This window comes from Erpetoichthys calabaricus, chromosome 3, assembly GCF_900747795.2.
Source record: "Erpetoichthys calabaricus chromosome 3, fErpCal1.3, whole genome shotgun sequence".
Taxonomy (NCBI): Eukaryota; Metazoa; Chordata; class Cladistia; order Polypteriformes; family Polypteridae; genus Erpetoichthys; species Erpetoichthys calabaricus.
In genome coordinates this window covers 315362379-315375034 of record NC_041396.2, presented here as the reverse complement: position 1 = coordinate 315375034, position 12656 = coordinate 315362379, and the positions used below count along the sequence as shown (strand labels likewise).

Sequence of the window (12656 nt, the reverse complement as noted above, 5' to 3'; positions counted from 1 at the left end):
ATAACTTCAGGGAGCATTGGTCCAAACGTGTTTTGTCCCCTGGTGGCTTAGGTACGTGCTGCTGCAAAGTTTTATTCACTTCTGTAATAAACAGAAGCAAATCCCATGGGGTGAGCCAGGCTATAATGCCATACATAAAGTTCATAAAGTTTCAGAAGATGAAAAGAGGTGACAATACGGTTTTCATGCAGGCAGAAAACTTGGTGGCAGTGGCATGGCACGATGGCAAATGGGTGACTTGTCTCTCTACAGTACACACTAACAATATATGTGAGAAAATGCAGCAACAGACAATTGAAAAATAGGCACCAAAGCAACACATATTGTAAGGAGTGCAATGTGGCAATGACTGAAATTGGCTGCTTTGAGCGAGATCAGACTTTGCTGTGTAAAATGTATGTGATATGTATGTGAAATCATAGAGTATGCAGGCTCATACAACATGCAAGACAGTAACATTTGTCAAAGTAAATATTTTTGTTGATTTGATATGTTAAACAATTGCTTTGTGTTCTTTTTTAAAAAATGTTAGTTTTTGGAAAAATATTCAGCCCTGGGAGAAAAGAAACAAAAAAAAAAATTAGCCCTAAAAGAGTTAAACCACTGATGTAATGCGCTGCTCGCTGTTATGTTCAAAGAATGTTAAACTGTCCATAAAAAACAAAGAAACAAACAGCAGTTACAGGGAGAAGAAGCAAACTGCAGAGAGCCAGAAGCTAGACCACCGTGGAGCTGTGAGGAGAGACCACTGAAGGCCCTGAGCGGCTCTGGACAAACAAATATAATGAAGACATCTGTGATTTGATGAAGTCATTAGAGAATTAGGAACTGAAATGAACAAATAAATGTAATACTTCAAAGAACAGCATTGTGCACAATTCTATAGAAACAGCGGAACTTAAACCTTTAACAAAGGAATTACATTTGGATGAGAACTCTCTTCCTGTCACTACTGTATAAAATATTTTTTTATAATTGTTAAAAAGTTTTACTTATTTTTAAAAGCACCGTTGACTGATTTTGAATCATCTTTATAATCCTCATGCTATTCCATCTAATAGGGTTGCTGCAGTGAAATATTTTGTACAAACTGAGCACACAATACACATGTAGACATTTTTTCTGTATTTCATTAACACAGTACAAGTTGTCTCTTTAGCACTTTTTAAAGAATTAAAGTGAATTCCTTGTAAAAATACTCCACACTTTCAGAGGATGTCCCCTCAAATGACAAGTGCCTGTGTTTACATATCATCAGTCAGGGCAGGAAGAAGTGGGTTCAGGTTGCTGGGAACTTGACGTGACATTATTCAGGATACAACGGTCAATCACTGCTTCTGCAGATGGAGGACAGGAAAAAGCATTAGGCAACAGCACCAACCCCTGGTTGGGAGTGTAATTACATTTATATGAGCCTTGAGGTTGTCTCCTAAGCACATGTGTGTGACATGGCCCACCCAGCCCAGACCAATTGGGTCAGGTAGCCCAAACCGTGAGGCCATATCTCTGAGAAAGCACATCGGCATTGACATGGAGGTAACTGTGGCGATCTAGGACTTTGAATTTAAATGACCGAAGGTCCAAGAAACATCAAGTGACATGTTGGTTTGACTATTTGTGCAGTGCCATCCACTATAAAGGTGATTGGTCGATGACTAGAGTGAATTCATGCCATGCAGGTACCACCTCAGTTGAAGAATAGCTCACTTAATCACCAATACTTCCCTTTCAATAGCTGCATACCTGGTTTCCAGGTCCAATAGTTTCTGGCTCAGAAACACGATGGGATGTTCTACACAAACGACACAATTGCTCAACATGGCACTGACCTGTGTCCAAAATGTCAGCTTGGGCAATAAAAGGCAGAGAAAAATCCAACAATACAGGTGCAGGTGTAAGGGCCTGTTTCCATTTTTTCATCCCAAACCACTATATTAGGAGCCCTCTTGTTTGTCAGGTCTGTCAAGGACATAGCCCTCTCGGAAAAATGAGGCACACACCTGCGGTAGTACCCCACAAATGCCAGGAATGCTTGTACTTGCCGTTTGGTTTGTGGACAGTGCCAGTTGAGTACAGCATTAACAATGGTACACTGTAGTAGAATTCTACTACCTCCTACATTTACATTTACATTTACATCATTTAGCAGACGCTCTTATCCAGAGCGACTTACAACAGTGCTTAGTAGTCTACGACTGTTCTTCAGTTTTTAAGGCTAGGATTAAATCTACTGTCATTAAACAAGTTACCGCTGACCAAGTTGTACACAAAACCATGCTAGAAGAAAATAGAAAAAGGGTAGAAAAAAAAAAAGTATGGGGATTTTAGTCCCCCAAGTGCTGTTTAAAGAAGTGTGTCTTCAGACGATGTTTGAAGACAGTGAGGGTCTCCGCTGTTCGTACAGCAAGAGGAAGTTCGTTCCACCACTGAGGAGCCAACACTGCAAAGAGTCTTGATGCATGTCGTCCTCTTCTTTTAAGTAAGGGTGGTTCGAGACGAGCAGTGCTTGATGTTCTGAGAGAGCGAGAAGTGACACGCTGCTTAACCAGTGCTGATATGTAAGGTGGTGCAGTTCCAGTTTTGGCCTTAAAGGCAAGGGTTAGGGTTTTGAACCTGATGCGGGCAGCCACAGGGAGCCAGTGCAGGTTCTGCAGCAGAGGTGTAGTGTGTGAGAATTTGGGAATATTGAAAATGAGTCTTGCAGCTGCATTCTGGATCAATTGAAGTCCTACCCTATAGTGCAATTATTTGGCTTCAATTCATCCAAAATAATCTTATTGCCACTGCTATATAGTGTGAGGAGCACCCCTCGAACCTGCTGCTTGTGTTCCATGTCATTCTGGTAGACAGCACTATAAGAGTTGTGGGCCATAGCTCTCTGTTCACCAGACATTGGAAGGTGGCCGGTGCCCCATGTAACCCAAATAGAAGGAGTCGATACTGCCAGGTACCACTAAGGGTGATAAATAATTTTTTTTTTCTTGATGGATTCCTTTAAGGGAATTTGCCAATACCCTTTTGTCATGTCAAGGGTGGTCAAATATCATGCTTTTTTTGAGTTGCTTGAGGAGTTTGTGCACTCACAACATCAGATATGCAGGAAACCTGCTGACGTACGTCACTGCAAAAGTGCTGACTGCCATCAGCCTTTGGGACCAATACAATAGGACTGGACCAGGGACTAAAACTTTCCTCAATCATTCCTAAATCATGCATTTGTTTCACCTTAAGTTCCACTTCAACAACAACAACAACAACATTTATTTATATAGCACATTTTCATACAAAAAAGTAGCTCAAAGTGCTTTACATAATGAAGAAAATAAAAATAAAAAGACAAAATAAGAATTTAAAATAAGACAACATTAGTTAACATAGAAAAAGAGTAAGGTCCGATGGCCAGGAGGGACAGAAAAAACAAAAAAAAAAACTCCAGACGCCTGGAGAAAAAAATAAAATTTGCAGGGGTTCCAGGCCACGAGACCGTCCAGTCCCCTCTGGGCATAAAAATGAGTCCCCTCATTTTGCTTCTGGAAGTGTTTACAGGTGTTCTCAGACAACTACTCCTGGGTCAAGTTATGATGTCATGTTTAAGCAGAGAGGTCCAACCAGGACTTTCATTGATCGCTTCTCGGACAGACAGGGTATCTGCTTTGAACTCTCGTCACTGTTTGGGTTGTTTAACCAAATAGTCAACCAGCCACTTCCTTTCCTTAATTTCATAGCACCCTTTCCAATGAACCAATAATTTGTGTGGAAGAAGTGGAAGTGGAAGAAGTCTGACCTGATATCCAAGAGCAAACTCTAGGAGTATCTTACCATGGTAATAGATTTGGGCTGATTGTGCATGTTCCATATAAGCTCATAGTATTGGTCTGATTTTATCAAATATATTGTATAATTGTGTGATATATTTGAAGATATTCGTTGAAGGGGGTACCTCTCTTTTCCATCCATCTTTTATTATATCCAGTAATCCCTGGGGATGTTACCCATATAAAAATGCATAAGGTGAAAAAACTGTAGAGGATTGTGGGACTTTCTGGTATGCAGATAGCAAGAGGGGTAGTAACTGATCCTAGTTAGGAGCCTTCTTCTTTGTCAGGTCAGTCAAGGGCACAGCCCTCTAAGAAAAATGAGGTACAAACCCACCTTGAGAAGCATCTGCTTGTGCATTTTATTAAACCAATTGACTAGACCATCAGGCTCAGAATGGTACACTGAAGTCTAAAGGTGCCTGATTTGGAGCAATTTGGCAACCTCCCTGAACATCTCTGAGGTAAACGGCACCCCTTGGTCCGTTATGACCTTTTTTGGGATATGTGCAATGACCCCTACCAGTGCCCATGCGATTAATCTGGACTTCTCTTCCCAAAGCACCATGATGTTCCAACAATGATGGATGGATTAAAAGCCAGAAGTCTGTATGACCATCAGCATCAAGTGACTCCGTGAGAACCCTAACTACATAGAGGACTATTTCATTTATGTTAGGTAGAATGCCCAGAGGGGACTGGGTGGTCTTGTGGCCTGAAACCCTACAGATTTAATTTTTTTCTCCAGCTTTCTGGATTTTTTTTTTGTTTTTTCTGTCCACCCTGGCCATCAAACCTTACTCCTTTTCTATGTTAACTAATGTTGTCTTATTTTAATTTCTTATTTTGTCTTTTATTTTTCTTTTCTTCATTATGTAAAGCACTTTGGGCTACTTTTTGTATGAAAATGTGCTATATAAATAAATGTTGTTGTTGCTGTTCTCTTGTTTTAAGGGGATAGCCTCTGGATACCATGTAGCACAATCCAATTTATGTCCTCGGGCCGAGGGTTCAAGAGGATTTACTATGTCCACCCTGATACGTTCAGAAGTTCATATATCTATCAGAGGAATGGAACAAGAGGAGCATGGTCTTTTCTAGGAATCTGTCGCAGCTGACATCCCAGACACAAAACACAAAAGTGACGGATCTCCTCATTAATTCCCTGACAGTAAAATCAAAATTTTATCCTTTCGAGTGTTTTGTCAGTTCCAAGATGGCCACCCAAGAGGTTTGTGTGTGCTAACTTGCCATAATGTTCTGACAAATGACATAATAAATCATTTTAAAATACAAAATAGGGTTCTGGTGGCATGGAGTGGGTGGTACACTGTCAGTTAACTTAAGTAAATCGTCATTCCACTGTTCTCTTTGAAAAGACACTGATGTTTGTGGAAATTGACATTGAAGTTCTGAGAGCAAATCAGGCCTGACCTCCCTGGGTGGAGTTATTGCCAACGTCGGTTTGCTTGTGGCCTCGATAGCAAGTACATGATATAAAACATAATAAAATCACATTACAATGTGTCATGTTTGTCTTTTTTATTTTGTGCTCTCCTTGTGTGTTGCATCAATACATCCAAAAAAAATTACTCGTCCACTTTAGTGCATCTGGACAATAAATAGAATTCTGGGAAGGGAGACACTTCAACAACTTCATCAGTGTAATGGATTGTGTAACCTGCAACTCGTCAGCCTGTGGTTAGGGGAAAGGAAGAGACGTCAAGGGAAAAAATAAAATAAAACTCAGTGCAAAAAGGAGAAACCTGAGACGAGAACTGACACCAGAGAGCAAAGTCAAGGAATTTAACACAAAATGACTTCAGCTGTGTGTGTTTATATAATGGCATTTCACCTGAACAGACATCACAATCAGGAAATACGATGAGCTGAATCAAATTTAGGATCTGAGTGGACAGTCACAGCATTGTCTGGGATTAGTGACACAACTTGACACAAAGAACTTTCACGTGTTTGAAATCAACAAGCTGAGGTTTATCTAAACACACGGATATCAAGTGTCAGGTCTTTGTTAATGATCACTTAAAGACACTTGTGTTCAAATCCTTACTAAAGCATTCATTACAAGATATAAAATATCAGAACACACGACTGAGCGCACACCTCTGTATTGTGTTGTTAGATTTGTAAAAGTCTTACCAAGATAAATAAACACTTTCTGAGCCATTGTGCTCTACAACAACCAGCAGCCATTGGACAAATGAAAGAGGAAGAAATTCTGAACAATCTATGATGTGACTATCAAAAGGAATAAATGTGGTGACAGGCAGACAATTACTGACATACAAGTAAGAATTTTATAACAATTATAAACACATTATTAAACTGTGTGCATAGGCAGCAAGTTATTTAGATGCAATTGTAATCCCTTTAAAGCACAATGCTGTTCTCTGAAGTATTAATTGTGTTCTGTATGAGGTGAGCAGCTGCGGCTAATGAGACTTCACAAATATTAACAAACGTCAGTCTAAAGCAGCAAATCCTACGTTTAATTGTGGACATCAAACCTCATTTGACCTTCTCAGTCATCCATTTCAGTTCCTCACAGTCACCTCAGTGTCATTTAGTGAGCCAGCAGTGTGAGGAGTGAAGGCCGACTGCTCCGTCTGCACTCGTCTGTCATCTGCTGCCTTAGTGAGGAGTGTAAGAGCCATTTGCTAGTTAAATAAGATCCATAAATGTTTTACTAAATGTTAGTGCATAATCTATGGGAGGCTCTTGTAACCCCCATAAGTTGAACTGAATTGTTATATTCTGACTATTTCTAGCCTCTCTGACTAAACGTTATTCTCAGTTTGTGATCAGCCTTGCCGTGTGTAAGGTGTAGAAGGCGCGTGGTTTTAAACTGTGCCTTTCATGCCTTGTGTGCCTTGTCTGCGTGTTTTGTGTGACAAGAGACATGTAAGACAAAGCACTTAATTGAATGTGCTGCGCCGTACATTTAAAGCGTACAGAAGAAGAAGTTAAGAATCTTTAAGTATAGAAACAACTAACGTTTTACAAGAAAAGCTAAGTTTAGAGAAGATACATTTTATTTTACTTTTATTCTTTTATTATTATAAAGTGTGTAACAACTTTATTATTTATTCTTGTGTGATTGTTTGCTTTGAATTTTCACTAAATATTTTAAAACAAACTTTTGGACTGAGCGATTTCTTTCGCCACGTGTTTGACCCGTGCTTGAACTCACCTTACACTCCTGCGGCTACAAGGAGTGCAGATTAATGTGCAGAAACAGAAAACATTAACTCCAAGATTAAAATTAAATGTTTACTATGATACAAAACTAAAACAATAAAGGAACATTTCGTAGAATTTGACTCTTAATCAAATCCCCACCCGCCTGACCAAAGCTGAACAGAATGTCGGCCGTCGTCTGAGCTCAGCTGTGGAGTTTTTAGTTGTGAAATCTGAAAGTCTGTGCAAATTGTAACTGCAGATGTTAAAAGATATTTATATTTCCAGATATTAGGTAAAATTCAGCACATTAGTTAATTTCTGTTGAAATAAAGAATTCTCGCCCAAAATAATGGAAATAGCAATAATCATTATATAATGTTAAAAAAAAATTAAAAAGTCACCAAGAAACGCTGAAGTGTTTTTATGAATTGCCAGGAGTCTCCGACATTTTCAGTGCTGTTTATTACACATTCAAATAAGAAGAATATAATTTATGACTATAGTTGTGGTGAAATAAACAATAATCATAAACAGTGTACACTTTACATAAATAAAGTACAATTGTAACAAAAACAATACAGCGAATATGAAATGATTGTGTTGTTAAGAAATACGTCCAAGTATTGAACTGCTAATAAGAAAAATGAGCAAAGGAATAATGTACAAATAATTTAAAACATCTAAGGTCAGAAAATTAATTTTTTTATTTTCTTTACCATTTACAGTAAATTTAGCACTGAAGAAGCTGGACTAAATATTTTACACATCAGGATTATTTTAAGTGCTTTTCTGAACCAGGAATAAAGAAAAGCGTAAAGAATTGGATTAACTGCATAATTCACTTCATTGACGAACACAAAGCCATTCCTGATGATAATTGTGATTATGTTACTACCATCATCAAATAAATTGTATACATAAACAGGCAGCCAGCAGATAATAAAAGCCCCCACGACTACTCCTAATGTTTTTGCGGCTTTTCTTTCAGACGGTTTTGATATTTTTCTGCCACTCACCTCTTTGGTAAGTACTATAAATTTACAGACGCAAATCAAATGTATGTTTTTATTGTATGATATTAACAATAAGAGCAGCTCTCTACTCAAAATGGTAAATTTGGGAAGCAGCTGATATCGAAACCGTGACCTCTTGATTGGGAGTCAGCAGTTCTTAGCATTGCACCACACAAGCTGTCGTATCAAACGCCTACCGTAACCTGCTTTTTTTTTTCTTCGGTTATATTCTTGAATAAAAGTGCACTTGTTCTGTTACACTTATACCTTTTGTGAAAGTGTTTATTTCATATTTGTATTTCAGGCTTCACACATTATACAATTCATGTCTACATTTTGTCAATTGTTACTAAAACATGAAAAACATTTCTATGTTAACGGCGTTTTTACAGAGATTGTTGATGACACTGAGCACACATGAAATGCATGTACTGTATTCCAAATGACGATGTACTTTTCTACCCTTAAAGCTCCAGCACTTCACTCGAAGATAAACACTGAGCACTGAGAAACTTCTTTGTGAATTGAACTGCGGCGGAGGGCGCGGCGATGGGATAGCAGGCTGCTTGCTGCTTATCGACACATTTACAGGACAAAAGACACTGACGGAAAGGTGAGAAAGGATTTACAGTGGGCCGGATTTACATGTTTTCTCGCAGGCTCTGGTAATTCTAGTGTTAAACTGCTCCTAATATGTGTCTGATAGTCTGAAGTGCAACGTGCTCTGTTGAACGTGCAGCGCCGTACATTTAGAGCGTACTGAAGGCGAAGTAAAGCATCTTTAAGTCTAGAAATGACTGGAGTTTGACAAGAACAGTGAAGTTTAGAGAAGAGGCATTTTTTCCAATTTTATGCCTTTTAATCTACGTGTGTAATAACCTTTACTTCTTTATTCTTGTGTGGACTATTTGCTTTTATTGCTTTAATTTTCATTAAAACTTTTAAAATGAACTTTTGGACACTCTAGACGAGAACAGGCCGTTCAGCCCAACAAAGTTCGCCAGTCCTATCCACTTATTTCTTCCAAAAAACATCAAGTCGAGTTTTGAAAGTCCCCAACATCCTACTGTCTACCACACTACTTGGTAGCTTATTCCAAGTGTCTATCGTTCTTTGTGTAAAGAAAAACTTCCTAATGTTTGTGCGAAATTTACCCTTAACAAGTTTCCAACTGTGTCCCCGAGTTCTTGCAGATTTTATTTTTTCTCTCCAGCCGTCTGGAATTTTTTTGTTTTTTTTCCTGTCCTCTCTGGCCATCGGACCTTACTCTTACTCTATGTTAATAAATGTTGTCTTATTTTAATTCTTACTTTGTCTTTTATTTTTCTTTTCTTCATCATGTAAAGCACTTTGAGCTACATTATTTGTATGAAAATGTGCTATATAAATAAATGTTGTTGTTGTAGTTGATGAACTCATTTTAAAATAACAGTCTTGATCCACTGGACTAATTCCCTTCATAATTTTAAACACTTCAGTCAGGTCTCCTCTTAATCTTCTTTTGCTTAAACTGTTTAGGCTCAGCTCTTTTAATCTTTCCTCATAACTCATCCCCTGTAGCCCTGAATCAGCCTAGTCACTCTTCTCTGGACCTTCTCTAGTGCTGCTATGTCCTTTTTGTAGCCTGGAGACCCAAAACTGCACACAGGACTCCAGATGAGGCCTCACCAGTGAGTTATAAAGACTGAGCAGAACCTCCTGTGACTTGTACTCACACATCAAGGTGCTATATAACCTGACATTCTGTTAGCCTTCTTAATGGCTTCTGAACACTGTCTGGAAGTTGATAGCTTAGAGTTCACTATGACTCCTATATCCTTCTCATAAGGTGGACTCTCAATTTTCCGACCACCCGTGTATTCAAACCTCACATTTTTACTTCCTTTATATAATTCTTTACATTTACTGACATTAAATTTCATCTGCCACAAATCTGCCCAAGCCTGTATGCTATCCAAGTCCTTCTGTTATGATATAATGGATTCCAAATTATCTGCTAATCCACCTATCTTGTTATCATCTGCAAACTTAACCAGCTTGTTACTTATATTCCTATCTAAATCATTTATATATATTAAAAATAGCAGCAGTCCCAGCACTGCCCCCTGCTGGTCACCACTCTTAACATTGGCCAGTTCTGATGAGGTTCCTCGCACCATCACCCTCTGCTTCCTGTGTCTGAGCCAATTCTGCAACCATCTAAAAACATCACCCTGAACTGACACTTCTTTTAGTTTGATGCCCACCCCTCTCATGTGGCACCTTATCAAATGCTTTCTGAAAGTCCAGATAAATAATCTCATCTGCTCCACTTTGATCGTATCCTTTTGTTGCCTCCTCATAGAATTCCAGCATGTTAGTAAAACACGACCTCCCTCTTCTGAGCCCATGCTGACTGTTCCTAATAACTCCTGTCCTTGCCATGTGTTGTTCGATCTTATCCTTAATAATTCCTTCCATTAATTTTCCTGTTATGCATGTTAAGCTTACTGGCCTATAGTTGCTTGGATCTGCCCTGTCACCCTTTTTATATAATGGGATGATATTTGCCATTTTCCAGTCCTTCGGAATCTCTCCAGTGCACAGTGACTTCCTAAAAATATGTGTCAAGGGTTTATCTGTACTTGCTAGCCTGTTTAAGAACTCAAGGGTAAATATTATCTGGTCCTGGTGATTTGTTTGATTTCATCTTATTTAATCTGAGCAGAACTTCTCCCTCTACAATTTCCAAATCCCTCAGCACCTCCTTAGTAGTCCCTGTTACTACTCTGAGGTTATCCACTTGCTCACTTATAAACACCTCAGAAAAATGTAAGTTTAGGGCATCCACTATTTCACTGTCTGTATCTTTTAATTCCCTTTTACTATTTCTGATGCACTTGACCTCCTCCTTGACTGTTCTTTTACTACTCAAACACACAAAGGATCTCTTAGGGTCTTCTTTCACCTTATCTGCCATATTCCTCTCCAACTGTCTTTTAGCTCCCTGATATCCTTCTAAATGGTTGCCCTCATGTTCTCATATGCTCTACAATTCACTTTGCAGTCATTAGTCTTATATGCCTTACAAAGCAGTTTTTTCCTTTGCAACTTCTTTTTTAAATCTTTATTAATCCACCGTGGAGTTTTTTTTAGTTTCCTACTAATTCCAAATTTAGGTATGTATATCCTTTGAACAATTTAAAGAACATGATATAAACATAATAAAATCACTCTACACTGTGATCTGTTCATATTTTGTGATCTCCTTGTATGCTGCATCAACACTACAAAGACAAATTTCTAGTCTAGCTTTGTGCACTCGGCCACTAAAGAGAATTCTGGGAAGGGAGACACTCTTAACAACTTCATCAGTGGAGCAGATTGTGTAACCTGCAACTCATCAGCCTGTGGTTAGGGGAGAGGAAGAGCCGTCAAGGGAATCAATAAAAGAAAGCTCAGTGCAAACTGGAGAAACCTGAGATGAGAACTGACACCAGAGAGCAAAGTCAAGGAATTAACCAGAAAATGACTCCAGCTGTGTGTGTTTATATAATGGCATTTCACTTTATTAGACATTAGTGACATGACTTGACACAAAGATCTTTCACATGTTTAAATTCAACATGCCAAGGTTTATCTTAATGCAATCTAGTGTTTGTTGATGATCACTTAAAAAGTCATTCACTACAAAGAAATGAAATAACAAAAGACATGAATGAGCGCACACCTCCGTGCTGTGTCATTAGATTTTTAAATCTCTTACTAAGCTAAATGAACACCCTGCAGCCATTTGAAACATAAAAGAGAAACAAAGCCTGAACAGTTTGAGGTGTTTTCCATCAAAAGGAATAAATGTGTACTATTTATGTAATATTTATCTGAGCATAAATAATAAGAAAAAAAGGCCAAGAGAAACAGCAGTGCTGCAAAGTGCAGAGATTCCGTGCAAGTGGAGAAACCCAAGAAGAGAACTTGACATCTGAGACAAAAGGAAAGTGAAATGTGACAGCAGCCGTGATGTATGGAAAGGCATTTCACTACGATACACGTCAATACGTCATAATCAGGAAATAAGATGCACTGAATCAAATTTATTAATATCCAAAATCTGAATTTTCAGTGGATTGTCAAAGCATTGCTTGAGATAAAATATACTTAAGAATTAATTTAAACCATCAAGACGCTAACTTTAAAAACATTGCTATGATGATAAATTCGATTATTGGCTTTTCCTATTCAGTTATTTCAGATAACCAGATGCTTCATCATTTAATTTCAAGATTTTCTTTTTGTGTATTTTTCCCATTCATCTTTCTAACCCCGTGTTTCAAATAAACAGTCGTGTCGAGTCCTGACAGCACCGGGCACCGGGCAGTAACCTGCTGGGAGTGACTTGTGCCAGGAGGACATCGGCTGGGATTTTAACATCATTTATAACAAATCAACTCACTGAAATGTCGAACGTTTAACATCTGACAGAGCAGAGCAAACATCACAGCAGTGCTTAGCAGTCCTGCTGGTTTATTATGGGACTTATTATTAGACATTTTAATAATTAAACTCAAATGATTTAAATTATATTAATTTGCAGTAAGAAACACAAGCAGAATACACAGATAACAATATGAGAAACAAAAGAAGAAAC

General features: G+C 38.4%; 1 long non-coding RNA gene across 1 annotated transcript; it reads right to left on the bottom strand.

Annotated features, from left to right (window-relative positions):
• Positions 1–5342: 5342 nt before the first annotated feature.
• LOC127527264 (uncharacterized) lies at positions 5343–11512 on the bottom strand. The gene is made up of 2 exons (XR_007934555.1): positions 11402–11512; positions 5343–5496 (listed from the first exon to the last, which is right to left on the bottom strand). It is a non-coding gene; the product is annotated as an uncharacterized LOC127527264 (long non-coding RNA).
• Positions 11513–12656: the final 1144 nt, after the last annotated feature.